Source organism: Oncorhynchus tshawytscha, linkage group LG19 (assembly GCF_018296145.1).
Source record: "Oncorhynchus tshawytscha isolate Ot180627B linkage group LG19, Otsh_v2.0, whole genome shotgun sequence".
Classification (NCBI taxonomy): Eukaryota; Metazoa; Chordata; class Actinopteri; order Salmoniformes; family Salmonidae; genus Oncorhynchus; species Oncorhynchus tshawytscha.
Window position 1 is genome coordinate 26,147,251 of NC_056447.1, and position 15,564 is coordinate 26,162,814.

At 42.5% G+C, this 15,564-nt stretch overlaps 1 pseudogene; it reads right to left on the minus strand.

Annotated features, from left to right (window-relative positions):
* Window positions 1-15,564, minus strand: part of LOC112219233 — a 62,004-nt pseudogene that overhangs the window by 28,147 nt on the left and 18,293 nt on the right.

The window sequence follows — 15,564 nt, forward strand, 5'->3', positions numbered from 1 at the left end:
CTCCGCTGATAGCCAGGTGTAGCAGTGGTAAGGTGTTGGGACTCTGCTGTTGGGACAGATTTACCAGGCAGTGTAAGAGGATAGCCCTAAAAATTGTCAAAGACTCCAGCCGCCCTAGTCATAGACTGTTCTCTCTGCTACCAAACGGCAAGCAATACCGGAGCGCCAAGTCTAGGTCCAAGAGGCTTCTAAACAGCTTCTACCCCAACCCATAAGACTACTGAATATCTAATCAAATGGCTACCCAGTCTACTTGCATTGCCCCCCACCTCCTTTTTACACCGCTGCTGCTCTCTGTTGTTATCATCTATGCATAGTCACTGTAATAACTCTACCTACATGTACATATTACCTCAATCAATCTAACCGGTGACGCCGCACATTGACTCTATACCGGTACCGCCCTGTATATAGTCTCGAAATTGTTATTTTACTGCTGCTCTTTAATTACTTGTTACTTTTATTTCTTATTCCTATCTGTGTGTGTATCTATATATATATATATATATATATATAACTGCATTGTTGGTTAGGGGCTTGTAAGTAAGCATTTCACTGTTGTATTCGGTGCATGTGACTAATACGATTTGATTTATGTAGGCGCTAACAGTTTGTAGACACCGTTTGTCACCGTTAAAGTGCAAATAATGTATTGTTTAGTGTTGTTTGTAGTGGCTTGCTGGCATGTGTAACCGATGTGATATGGTTAGCGGGGTTTGCGCTAATAGCATTTCAATCGGTGACGTCACTCGCTCTGAGGCCTTGAAGTAGTTGTTCCCCTTGCTCTGCAAGGGCTGCGGCTTTTGTGAAGCGATGGGTAGCGATGCTTTGTGGGAGGCAGTTGTTGTTGTGTGCAGAGGGTCCCTGGTTTGAGCCCAGGTAGGGGCGAGGAGAGGGACGGAAGCTAAACTGTTACACATGCATCCCACATTTTTTTGTTTGCCCCAGCAAGATTTACATGTTAAAATCAACACTGATTATTGGTTACTAGAATCTGGGGCAAAGCTTTTGTGCTCTGCCAGAACCATTGCCATCTCCACATCATAAATCAGGAACAAACTGGTGCAGAAGTGTACAGTGTAATTTGCTTAGGAGGTAGGAGATAATCACTGAGATCCAGCTTCACAGAGCATGCAAAGCACTTCTGACACTGGAGCTGTAGAACACCGAAAAAACACAATGTCTCAACCCAGCCACTGATCTGCTGCACAATGAATGCCTTCAATGAACAAATGACTGATGTGAGGTCTAATTCTTCAAGCACTATGAAATGTGTGTCATTGGGCATGGATTGCTGCACCATGATTGTAGAAACTTATGAGATGATTTCCATGCAGAAAGGCTTCCATGAACTTGCACCGATGCTTGTTTCTGTTATGTAAGGTGTGAGCAGAGAGGCGGTAAGTTTTAGGCTGTGGGTGATTGGTGATTGGTGTTGCATACTGTACCTTCTCCACTAAGAAGCTGAGCTGCTGGGAGGAGATGTCCAAGACAGGTGATGAGCTCTTTCACACTCTGGTGACCTAGCATGGCGTGACACACCAGCCTCTCTCAACACCACCTGGGATAGAAACACAGGTATTCAGTACACACATTCAGTTAGCTCAAGACAACATTTATACCGTTATATGCAATTCTGCACTGAAGCTCAGATTTTGACCTTGTGTAGGTATAAATGTGACAGTTTCCTATAACTACTCAACAGAAATACAGCCCTGTCCTGCCCTGCCAAAGCTTTTCTGAGATACAGCCATGCTCTGCTTTGCTTGGGATTTCCTGAAATACAATCCTACAATTGCCATCTAAAGATATAGGGGATCAGCAGAGGCTGCAGTGTCATGGGCTTACCTCTGGTTCTCGCTTCTTTCCTTCTCCTGTTCACCATTCAATCAATAAGGACTCAAGGAGAAATGCATCCCAGTAATACCCCAGAGAGGAAGTCAATACCCAGTCCTGTGCAGTGTGACTATGGTCAGATGAAGGGGGCTTTAAACACCTTTATCTCTGTAGTATTCAACCTTGAGCCCCCTGTGTCATTATCTGAAATGCTAGCTAAGAGTGCACTTACTGTAATTCACATGTTTGTCCAAATGTTAGCGAATATCAATAACCAGCTGTGAATACTATTATTAAACACTGGTAATGGTACACTAAAATGAACTGGTTTGGCTGAACATAAAAACGAATCCATAAAGTTAGTCCAATGAGGTGAAACATACACGATTCGTTTTGCGAATGAAATTGAATAATTTATTCAAAGTCCAACAACTGTGGGTGCTGACGAAGACCAATGCAGTCGGTGTTGACATTTTTTCCCTCGTAACACATAATAACTTATCCAAAATGCACAGACTGTCATTGACGAACAAAGACTGTTAACACAGGCAACACAATTCTGATCTTTTTTTCACTATTTGATCTTCTAACCAATCAGATCAGCTCGAAAAATATCTGAAAAGATGTGATTGGTCAGAAGACCAATACGTTGAAAAAATATCAGAATTGGTCTGGCTGTGTAAAGGCAGCCATATCTGTTGCTTGAGGGAGTCTATCAAATCAAATATTATTTGGCACATGCACCGAATACAACATGTGTAGACCTTGAAATGCTTACTTACAAGCCCTTAACCAACAATTCCGTTTTAAGAAAATAGAGTTAAGAAAATATCTACTAAAATAAAAAATAAATGAAGAAGTAACAATAAAATAACAATAATGAGGCTACATTTTGTATAGACTGTGGGTACTGTTACCGAGTCAATGTGCGGGGGTACAGATTAGTCAAGGTAATTTCTACATGTTGGTAGGGGTAAAGTGACTATGCATTAATAATAAACAGCGAGTAGCAGCATGTGTAAAAACAAAGGGGTGGGGGTGTCAATGCAAATAGTCCGGGTTGCCATTTGATTAATTGTTCAGCAGTTGTATGGCTTGGGGGTAGAAGCTGTTGAGGAGCCTTTTAGACCTAGACCTTGCTCTCCGATACCACTTGCCATGCGTTAGCAGAGAGAACAGTCTATGACTCGAGTCTTTGACCGTTTTTTGGGGGGCCTTCCTCTGACACCGTCTAGTATATAGGTCCTGGATGGCAGGAAGCTTGGCCCCAGTGATGTACTGGGCTGTTCGCACTACCCTCTGTAGTGCCTTACGGTCGGATGCCGAGCAGTTGTAATACCAGGTCGTGATGCAACCGGTCAGGATGCTCTCAATGTTGCAGCTGTAGAACTTTTTGAGGATCTGGGGACTCATGCCGAATCTTTTCAGTCTCCTGAGGGGGAAAAGGCATTGTCGTGCCCTCTTCACAATTTTCTTGGTGTGTTTTGACCATGATAGTTTGTAACTTGAAACTCTCGATCAGCTCAGTTCAGGATCCAGTTGCAGAGGGAAGTGTTTAGTCCCATGGTACTGAGCTTATTGATGAGCTTTGTGGGTACTATGCTGTTGAACACTGTTGAACACTGAGCTATAGTCAATGAAAAGCATTCTCACATAGGTGTTCCTTTTGTCCAGGTGGGAAAGGGCAGTATTAAGTGCAATTGAGATTGCGTCATCTGTGGATCTGTTGGAACGGTATGCGAATTGGAATGGGTCTAGAATTTCCGGGGTGATGGTGTTGATGTGAGCCATAACCAGCCTTTCGAAGTGTGTTATGGGGCGTAGTCATTTAGGCAGGTTACCTTTGCTTTCTTGGGCACAGGGACTATGTTGGTCTGCTTGAAACATGTAGGTATTAGAGACTTTGTCAGGAAGAGTTTGAAATGTCAGTGAAAACGCTTGCCAGTTGGTCCGCGCATGCTCTAAGTACACATCCTGTTAATCCGCCTGGCCCGAAGCCTTGTGAATGTTAACCTGTTTAAAAGGTCTTGCTCACATTGGCTATGGAGAGCATGATAACCCAGTCATCCGGAACAGCTGGTGCTCTCATGATTCTATGTTTCTAGATCTCAACTTACTATCTAAGTTATGTCTGACAGAGGACTGTTTGCCACCATTGTCACATGTTCCCACCTTGGGAGAGTCAGAGAAGCTCTCCAGCAACATGTCAGCAGTGTGTCTCGTGGCGAGCTCCATGCGTATGGGATGCAGTCTGAAGAACGGCCCATCTACAGCTGGGGGAACCAGGGAGTTGCAACTCTTTTCCTCCCTGGTAGTGTTGGTGGGCGGGGGGGCCTCTGGAGGTACCCCTCTGTGTTCCAGTATAGCTGGTGGGAGGGCTGAACTCAGTTGGTCACTCTAAAACAGTACTGATATGGACCAGAGCTGGGGAGCAGTGGACAGAAAACAAGCTTTCAGGGAAATAATTGAATGACTGGTGGATTTGAATGGGATTTGAATGACTGATTTGATTGAATATGTAAAGTATGCACATATGTACACACTCCCTGCCTGTACCTGAAATGTTCCCCCATGTCCAGACTGGGGACAAAAGGACGGTTGGTGACAATGGTAGTGCCCTTGCCATTGGCAGAGAGAAGGATGGTGTGTTTCATTATCCTGGATGGAGAGGTACAGCTTGTCCTGGAAGTGCACCCTCTACAACCACTATGGTTATTATTTGACCCTGCTGGTTATCTAACATTTAAAAATCTTGAAGAACAATCTGGCCTTAAATGCTCATATACTCTTAAAATCTCCACCAGGCACAGAAGAGAAGAAGAAGACTGGCCACCCCTCAGAGCCTGGTTCCTCTCTAGGTTTCTTCCTAGGTTCCTGCCTTTTCTAGGGAGTTTCTCTTAGCCACCGTGCTTCTACATCTGCATTGCTTGCTGTTTTGGGCCGGGTTTCTGTATAGCACTTTGTGACATCTGCTGATGCAAAAAGGGCTTTATAAATGCATTTGATTGATTGTCATCTAGGTGAGGGACCAGCCTCAGCTCCAGCTTACCCTGGGAACCTCTCCCTCACTGGGCTCCACCCGCCACCTGCTGCGAACCTGGAAAAAAACAGTGGCCTTCTGTTACATAGTTGTTTACATCTCATGTAGTAAAAGACATAGAATCACTACGTAATAGGTGTAGTACTGCCAGTTTAACCATACTGTATAATACCGTAAGACAAAACTCAGAATACATAATACAATTTAGCAGACGCTCTTATCCAGAGTGTCTTAGTAGTGAGTGCATACATGTTCATACTGGCTCCCAGTGTGGATCGAACCGACAACCCTGGCATTGCAAGTGCCAAGCTCTTCAAACTGAGCCACATGGGACCAAATTCAATCTACCTGTATAATGTATAATACATTCATTGAGGGCTTTGTAAGAGTATGTCTGTGATGTTCAATAAACATTCTCAGGTTAGTCAAACATCCAGGAGGTTGGCCAAAGGTAACAACAGGCAGTGAACCCTTTTATGTTTGGGCCCATAAAGATCATATGTTCTATAAAATTCTGTGTTTGGGCCATTCTTACAGAGGGTCTGAGTGCTTTCGATTAACCAAGAAATAAAATAAGGGCACCACACACGAAGCAATTTGACTCCTTTATCAGAACCTTATCTGTCTCTTACACCAAGCACTGTTTAATAATGAGAGATAATGTTGTGATATCAGGTCCGGGCTCCCTCCAGTCTCTTCCCTACTAATATTGTCGGTGGGCCTTTTGGGAGCCTGGTGGAGGCAGAGGAAGGCTGCAGTGGGGAAGCTCACTACTCGTCTATCAGTTTTACAGAGAGTGTGAAGCTGCTAATTGAAGCAATCACAGATAGGCTGGGGTTTTATCAGATCCAGGGCCCAAAAGCTGTGTTGCTATAGATACCAGGATTGATACAGAGGATTCAGCCTGCTTTCGCCCTATTAGATGTACTGTACAATCTCATTCAGCTTGAAAACAGAATCTTCATCTAAAGAAAAAAAGCAGAAGAATTCCCCATTCTATACTACTCCACTCTAGATTTCTGATTGATTTAGATTCAACAAGGAAATAATCTGAAAAGGAAACAGACATTCATCTTCTCTACCACTACATCTTCAGCCTTGTTCACATCAGCAGATAAGACCAAAGAGCACAAGTAGCTCTCAATATATCTTAACTATTAGCTGAAAGAGGATTTAAAATCAATTTTCCATGCAGCAGCTTCCTGATTGATTTGTTGCACATAAAGTTTTAATGGGGATTTTCAGATTGAATCCAGCGCTGTGACACTGGAGTAGGCTCTCTGATTGATAATACTTTATTTTCTCACCACCACACTGGAGGGCTCATCCAACTACCTGGATGCTTCCATGGACTAAGCATAATCATCACATTTGACTGCAACCATGATGTCTTCTTCAAAACTACAACCAACCAAAGACATTAATGAGCTCTGTGTATATAGGGGAAAGGTGATGGCAGAGAGGCACAGGCACTACACTTCTGTAACAAACTCTCTAGTCTACAAGGGCAGAAAGACTCACTTTTTACAACTTCCTTGCACTGACATTGGCTATGCAATGAGTTGGATTTAATTGGAGTTTCAGTGTGTGTTCGAGTGTGGAGGGGACCTTATTGAACAGAGTATGGTCTGCTGGCGACAGGAGATGCTCTTGATGTTACAAGCAGTCATGTAGAACCAACCGATCATGGATCATAGCTCCTGATTAATCACCATCAACAACATTATCACTAGCTGAACTTTATGGCTACTGGAAGTTACTGAGTCACACAGACTTCTTTACTCTCAATAAATGCATAATCTGATACTTTAGAGGGATTAATCATAGGCCCCAAAGTCTGTTGGATATCGGTATCTTGTTCATCTGTACATTAACTTGAAGATATAAGTATATTCTTCTACCCTGTGAGACAGAAGTAGGGCAGATTTCTATGTCTAGTCAAAGGAACATGCGTAGTCACATTTCATATATTCTAATATAGACTCTGTACAGTGTACTTCATTCTCACTTGTAGATCAAAGTGGGATGTCAGCTCATTACAGGAGGCCTTGCAGAGAAAGGGGAGTAAATGGCAATTGAGGCATTCAGCCACTACACCTCACATAAAAGACACACGGTAACCATCCATGTGAGCGGTGTGTGACTTTGAGATTCATCTGAGAGTCATAGATCACTTTCTCAGGCTTTATGTGCCATCTCTGGGGAGAGCTAAGCTGCTGGTCGATACAAAGGTGATCATGGAGGGGTATGAAGAACAAGCCAGCTGAAATGTCAATAATCAGATCAGACTTGCATTACAGAGGTTTAATAAAATGTATTGCTTTGAACCATGGCATGTCAAGGAGGTTTAAAATGAAAACCACTGTAGAACTAGTAGCTAAGACCCCAAATAGTAGATTTGATAGGGCCATCATACAATACAATATACACTGCTCAAAAAAATAAAGGGAACACTTAAACAACACAATGTAACTCCAAGTCAATCACACTTCTGTGAAATCAAAATGTCCACTTAGGAAGCAACACTGATTGACAATAAATGTCACATGCTGTTGTGCAAATGGAATAGACAACAGGTGGAAATTATAGGCAATTAGCAAGACACCCCTAATAAAGGAGTGGTTCTGCAGGTGGAGACCACAGACCACTTCTCAGTTCCTATGCTTCCTGGCTGATGTTTTGGTCACTTTTGAATGCTGGCGGTGCTTTCACTCTAGTTGTAGCATGAGACGGAGTCTACAACCCACACAAGTGGCTCAGGTAGTGCAGCTCATCCAGGATGGCACATCAATGCGAGCTGTGGCAAGAACGTTTGCTGTGTCTGTCAGCGTAGTGTCCAAAGCATGGAGGCGCTACCAGGAGACAGGCCAGTACATCAGGAGACGTGGAGGAGGCCGTAGGAGGGCAACAACCCAGCAGCAGGACCGCTACCTCCACATTTGTGCAAGGAGGAGCAGGAGGAGCACTGCCAGAGCCCTGCAAAATGACCTCCAGCAGGCCACAAATGTGCATGTGTCTACTCAAACGGTCAGAAACAGACTCCATGAGGGTGGTATGAGGGCCCGACGTCCACAGGTGGGAGTTGTGCTTACAGCCCAACACCGTGCAGGACGTTTGGCATTTGCCAGAGAACACCAAGATTGGCAAATTCGCCACTGGCGCCCTGTGCTCTTCACAGATGAAAGCAGGTTCACACTGAGCACATGTGACAGAGTCTGGAGACGCCGTGGAGAACGTTCTGCTGCCTGCAACATCCTCCAGCATGACCGGTTTGGCGGTGGGTCAGTCATGGTGTGGGGTGGCATTTCTTTGGGGGCGCACAACCCTCCATGTGCTAGCCTGACTGCCATTAGGTACCGAGATGAGATCCTCAGACCCCTTGTGAGACCATATGCTGGTGCGGTTGGCCCTGGGTTCCTCCTAATGCAAGACAATGCTAGACCTCATGTGGCTGGAGTGTGTCAGCAGTTCCTGCAAGAGGAAGGCATTGATGCTATGGACTGGCCCGCCCGTTCCCCAGACCTGAATCCAATTGAGCACATCTGGGACATCATGTCTCGCTCCATCCACCAACGCCACGTTGCACCACAGACTGTCCAGGAGTTGGCGGATGCTTTAGTCCAGGTCTGGGAGAAGATCCCTCAGGAGACCATCCGCCACCTCATCAGGAGCATGCCCAGGCATTGTAGGGAGGTCATACAGGCACGTGGAGTCCACACACACTACTGAGCCTCATTTTGACATGTTTTAAGGACATTACATCAAAGTTGGATCAGCTTTTAGTGTGGTTTTCCACTTAAATTTTGAGTGTGACTCCAAATCCAGACCTCCATGGGTTGATAAATTTGATTTCCATTGATCATTTTTGTGTGATTTTGTTGTCAGCACATTCAACTATGTAAAGAAAAGTATTTAATAAGAATATTTCATTCATTCAGATCTATAATGTGTTATGTTAGTGTTCCCTTTATTTTTTTGAGCAGTGTACTTTATTGTCCATTTTACATGCAAACTCATTCTGTGACGTCAGCATACAAATGCACAAACACAACACAATATATTACATGCAGTACGGAAAAATGCAAAGTTCGTACACACGTCACAAATTTACATCTCCACATATTGAAAGTCTCTGTGGCCTACTGTCCAACTGTTCAGCAGCCCGATGGCCGATGGAGTGGAACATGCTCTTATTCTTACTGAACAGTGCGACCGTTAATCTCCTTCCGGAGTGCAGCAGCTCAAAACATTGGGCAAGAATATACTAATGGTAAAATATAAATTGAAAGTATGCTTTGTTTTTAAATGTTTTACATTCTTTTGCCATCAAGTTTCGAGCGACTCTGTCATTCTAGAAGAATGACCATCGATTGATGCTTGAAAATGCTTAGTAAAAATCCTGCCTTATCAACGCACAGCTCTTTAGCCTTAGAGGTGAAAAGAGTGTCAGAAGTATTTCCTCAGCACTGCACTTTAAAGATTTAAGTGCAATACAAGACAGTGTGTGTGTGTGTGTGTGTGTGTGTGTGTGTGTGTGTGTGTGTGTGTGTGTGTGTGTGTGTGTGTGTGTGTGTGTGTGTGTGTGTGTGTGTGTGTGTGTGTGTGTGTGTGTGTGGTGTGTGGTGTGTGTGGGTGTGGGTGTGGGTGTGTGTGTGTGTGTGTGTGTGTGTGTGTGTGTGTGTGTGTGTGTGTGTGTGTGTGTGTGAGTGTACGTGCGTCTTTGCGTTTGTCTGTAGACTGCAGTACTTCAAGGTCCCAGCATAGCAGGGTACCAATCACTAGGTTGTTTTGCACCAAAGGGATTCAAGGCAGCGCTGTTAATGTGAGAGGCATAAAACAGAAATAGAAACAGAGGGAAGAACACTATGCACAGTGCATTAATTAATATTATACAACGGGTGCATCTAATCCCGAATGCTGATTGGTTAAAAGCACATTCCAGCCGGTGTCTATTCCACAAGATACCACTGGCTAAATCTATGACTTTAAAATGCCTATTTACTCTGTTCCATCTGACTATGCAATCCACTGTCTCATCAGCCCAGCCAGGCAATTTATAAACTTGATCTCCACTATGAAAAGCATCTAGATATTATCTCCCATTTCTTTTAGACTAACATTTAGTTTTCAACAGCAGAGATTTGTATAAACCTTGTAGGCTGTCTCTCCGACATTTGCAACATTGTTTCAATATTCAAATTCAATCTCCAGCTGCCCCATAGTAATGAACGTGTAGGGGTCGGGAGTCGGAACGAGGCAGGCAGCATTTCTCAGCCAGCCGAAATCATGAATCAGCTGGCATCATTTTTATGTATATATACAAAGAAATGTCAATTGAAAAAAGGTAAAACAAAACAAAGCAGCTAGTTTGCAGTCTTTCCAGTTTCAGTATTTGAAGTGATTGTGTTAGCGGTGTTGTTGGCTAGCTCCTCTGAACAACAGTGACCTGACGAGAGCACATTTTCTATGCCAGGCGAAATCGTGCCTCATTAGCTCATTGTTATGGATGTATCCAAATAAACGTCACTAGAAAACAGCTTAAACAAATGCAAATGCAGCTACTGTTGCTATTCTTTTTGACATTTGATGTGAATGTAAGTTAGATGTAGTTGACCAACTAGCAAGCAAGGAATTAGAACGTTGCCAGCCGGTATGGCAATGGAACATTTAGTATGAACGACTGGGTCATGTCCATAGATACAGAACAAATGACCAACCAGCTTGAGTAGCAACCCTAGATTTGTGTCAGGAATATATCTTGTGGAATGATGAAATAGTATGAATAAATTAATCAAAATAACATTTTTTTATGAAAATATGTCAATCATTATTTGAATATGTTGGTAACCCGTATAAAAGTGATAATGCCTTCGAAGCCGGTGTTTGGAGGATATATTGGCATGGTTTGCCATGCTACAGTTACCCTAACCCTAATATTGGCACCCTTGCCAATATATCCTCCAAACACCGGCTACTCGGACATTATCACTTAAACACAATGTACATTGTACATGTCTAATAGAATAAACTCACTTTTACTCTGTTAGTACACACTATCTAAAATACTGGAGGCTCAGGCATAGTAAACAAAGCCCCATCTTTAGCGAAAATTGTGCATAGTTAGATAATTGAAGATGATGAAATGGTTATTGTTATGCTTCTAATTTGTGCCTATTGGTCAAGACTGAAAATGTAGGAGGACAGATGGAGCATGGTAATTAAAGAAGGGCCATGGAGCAAATATAAAGGTCTGATGATCTGTTACTGGGGATTGGATTGCACTGGCAGCCTGATATCTAGAAAGCTAACAAAGCATTCAACAAATTAACTAATTAATTGCACACTCAATTAGGTTAGACATTAATCAGAGGCAGCATGTAGACAGAAAATGAGCACGCAGGGAAACAGAGCTAAAGGTTGAAGAGAGAGTTTACCCTTGGAAGAAAGAGAGAGAGTTTGACCCACCATTTGTGCCACAAAGCAGGCTGGTTTGAGAGCTGCGATGTTCTGGAGACATCGGTCAGAACCGGTATGCTGCCAAAGTCCACCTCTGTGGTCATCACATGGACAACCGCACCCTCCCCAATGCAGGACAGGAGCAGGTTCTATGGAATTAGAAGACTTTAGATGGACCAGGGGTATAAATGCAAGGCTACACACACATACTGCTAGTAGCAGTGTCTATCCTACATCTAGGAGATATAAGAAAGACCCATATTTAACAAACAAAAAATTGTCACTCAACTATTTCCATATATATACAGTACTTCCGTAATTTTTTAAAACTGGTACCGGGCTACCTTCAGACGAGTCTTGTGAGACTTGTGGGCATCTCGCCTTTCAATAGAGGTGTCATATTAGTGTGCAACGGACGCTACAGACAGGAGTTGGAAGATCGGCTGTACCGACTTCAGACGAGTCCCGTAATGCTTGTGGGTTTCGTAGAGCAAAACAGAGAACATCATCATGTTCGTGAGAATCATCTTTTCCATGGAGTGGTCATATTAGTTTGTTGGCCAAATCGTTCTGACACTACAGACATTTTCATGAGAATTTTTAGGATGTCTCATGTTCTGATAAACACCGCTATAGCTCGGGCAGTCTGCAATTGGCAGATGTCATGGAGATGTAGCCCATACAACAACAAAAAACAGATATCTCTATTTCAAACAGATATCTCTATTTCAAACAGACATCTCTATTTCAAACAGATATCTCTATTTCAAACAGACATCTCTATTTCAAACAGATATCTCTATTTCAAACAGATATCTCTATTTCAAACAGACATCTCTATTTCAAACAGATATCTCTATTTCAAGCAGATATCTCTATTTCAAACAGATATCTCTATTTCAAACAGACATCTCTATTTCAAGCAGATATCTCTATTTCAAACAGATATCTCTATTTCAAACAGACATCTCTATTTCAAACAGACATCTCTATTTCAAACAGATATCTCTATTTCAAGCAGATATCTCTATTTCAAACAGATATCTCTATTTCAAACAGACATCTCTATTTCAAACAGATATCTCTATTTCAAACAGACATCTCTATTTCAAACAGATATCTCTATTTCAAACAGACATCTCTATTTCAAACAGATATCTCTATTTCAAACAGACATCTCTATTTCAAACAGACATCTCTATTTCAAGCAGATATCTCTATTTCAAACAGACATCTCTATTTCAAACAGATATCTCTATTTCAAACAGACATCTCTATTTCAAACAGATATCTCTATTTCAAACAGACATCTCTATTTCAAGCAGATATCTCTATTTCAAACAGACATCACTATTTTAAACAGATGGATTTTGGTGGGGATTTTTGTATTATGCTAATTAGATTTCCTGGTGGGCGCTGACATCGACTCTAGGGGATCATCTGCTCTGAATGAGGTGCTTTAAAATGAGTGCCCTCTGGCATTAAATCAGGACATTTACTGTAAGAGGTGTATTTTGACCCTGGGTGTAGATCTCTAACCTGGCATTGATGGGTAGGGCCAGCACCTCCTCTCCCACTCCTTGTGCATCCAACACTAAAGCCAGGCTGTAGGGCTGCACACTTTTGGAGCACAGGGTCACCTGCAGATAGAGGTACACAGCATATATAGACAGACAAGCATAGCCATGGCATTGGCATCTCTGTGAAGTAGAAGTGCTCATTTGGCAAATATATTCCCAGTTCACACTGATTCACAGACTTTTGCCTAGTTATCAAATCACAACATTTTCCAATCATGCTTCCATTTTGGTCTTCTTTACACTTTCTGTATTACATACAGAAGAAGCCTACTACGCTACCTTCTAACACCTGTCAAGGCTGTCATCAGAGGAAGACACTACACTGAGAGTACACTGCATGTTCCACGGTGTCTGTATCTGGGGAGATTTCTGCACCACCCATGAATAACTTCCAATACTGTGAAAGGTTAGCCAAAGCCCATTTCCTCTGCTAGGTGAGAGCTTACCTCCCTCCAGCATATTTGACTCCCTCTGACCTCTTCTATATATTCTGCTCTTGTAAGAGAACTCATTAGAGCCCGGGAGTGCCGCTGTGCGGTCATTGGGCTGGAGAGCGAAGCAGAGTTTTCCAGACAGCCAAAGGAAGGCAGCAGACATGAGACACCCTATACAAAGGGTCCAAGACAGCTGCACAGATTCCCCTGATCTGCCTGTCGCAGCGCCTGACAGCTCTCAGTGATGGGAAAAGACCAAACAGTCTCCCATTGATAGGAAAAGACCAGCATATGACAGATACACTTAGTAACCAGAGGCAGCCAGAGCAAGCTGATGTAATAATCTAAGCTCTGCAGAGCCACAGGGAGAAAGGCATCTTCCTAGGCATTTATCTGCAACAGATTCTTTCAATATTCAACTCCACTGCTGAATACAATTAAGGTCTGGCCCCTTCAGAGCCAATCATTGATTGAAGCCGTTGTGATTAGAGGGAATTGATTTAATGATTAGGTTATTCAAAATCTCAAATTCAAAATCTACAACACACAATATAGCACTAAATTGGAAAACAAACTAACTCATCATGATCCACCAGTCCACAATTAATAGCGGAGTTAAATGATAATCTTCTACAGTGAGCACATAAGCACTTTTTCTTTGGAATAATGTTCACATACGGTATGTTTTCAGATAATGCTTAATATCTATAACAAGTAGAAAATGGAGGTAACTTCCTGGTCATGCTCCCCGCTAATTTCACACACCTGGATGTCAACAAGTCCCTGAGGACGCATGGTTCCTGAGGTGGGTGTCAGGGTGAACACAGTGGGCCTGTTCTGTCAAACTGAGGTCTGAAACCTAGGAGGTACTGGTGATGCTGGTAGGCCCACTGCCATGCCCTGGAACCCTCAGCCCAATGGTCATAGCAACGTGTCATTCAGACTGCAGGTCAGTGTGTGAGGGAAACCTGGAGGTGAGGAGGAATAAGGAATGAAACATAGAGCAAGCAATGTTACGGTTCTAAAGATTAGGGCAAAATAAAGTCCAAACAGTGTTAACTGACATACAGCTACAATGCCAGAGGGCAATTCATTCTAAGGAGGTTGATTTGTCTCTCTTCTTTAAAAAGGTCTGGTTTGTGTAAGGGAAATAAACAGTGAGATGAAAAAGGTGTCATAGCATACTTATTATCTGTCTGCAAAGAACTTTGCTGTTATTGATCACAAGAGAAACGTGCGTTCTACCCTAGTTGATTCCGTGTTTAGTATTATTCCACAGTAAGCCATACACAAGTCATATTGGAGATAGATAAAGGCCTGCTCAAAATATTTTCACAGAAAATGTATCAACCTGGACAATTGTTGGGAGGGTTGAATATTTCAAAAATATATATATATTTCACCTTTATTTAAGGTAAGCTAGTTGAGAACAAGTTCTCATTTAAAACTTCGACCTGGCCAAGAATAAAGCAAAGCAGTTCGACACATACAACAACAGAGTTACACATGGAATAAACAAACATACAGTCAATAATACAGTAGATAAAAATCTATTTACAGTATGTGCAAATGAGGTAAGATAAGGGAGGTAAGGCAATAAATAGGCCATGGTGGTGAAGTAATTACAATATACCAATTAAACACTGGAGTGATTGATGTGCAGAAGATGAATGTGCAATACTGGGGTGGAAAGGAGCAAGGTAAATAAATAAATACTGTATGGGGATGAGGTAGTTGGATGGCCTATATTACAGATGGGCTATGTACAGGTGCAGTGATCTGTGAGCTGCTCTGACAGCTGGCGCTTAAAGCTAGTGAGGGAGACATGAGTCTCCAGCTTCAGTGATTTTTGCAGTTCGTTCCAGTCAATAGTTGAATAGTGTGTATTTTAAGAGCTCCAAAGGCAACATTTTGCATTGAGGAGTGTGAGAAAATGTGTGCAATTGTTGCAAGAAGTGGGACTATTATTGCAAGACAATACACATAGCTAATTATATATTGTGGGCTATGTATTTCATTGACTTGTGGTAATGGTTGCTTATTTGCACCTGTCTCTCATTGATGTGTGTGTGCTTTATACTGTAAATAGTACCACAAAGCAGTAGGTATGCACTGTTTGATAAATCTGCCGCTAAGCCTAACACAAGCGTCTAACGATGAGTAACAGGCAGCATTGACGAGGATGAATGAAAAACTCACTGAAGGACACATCCTCAAA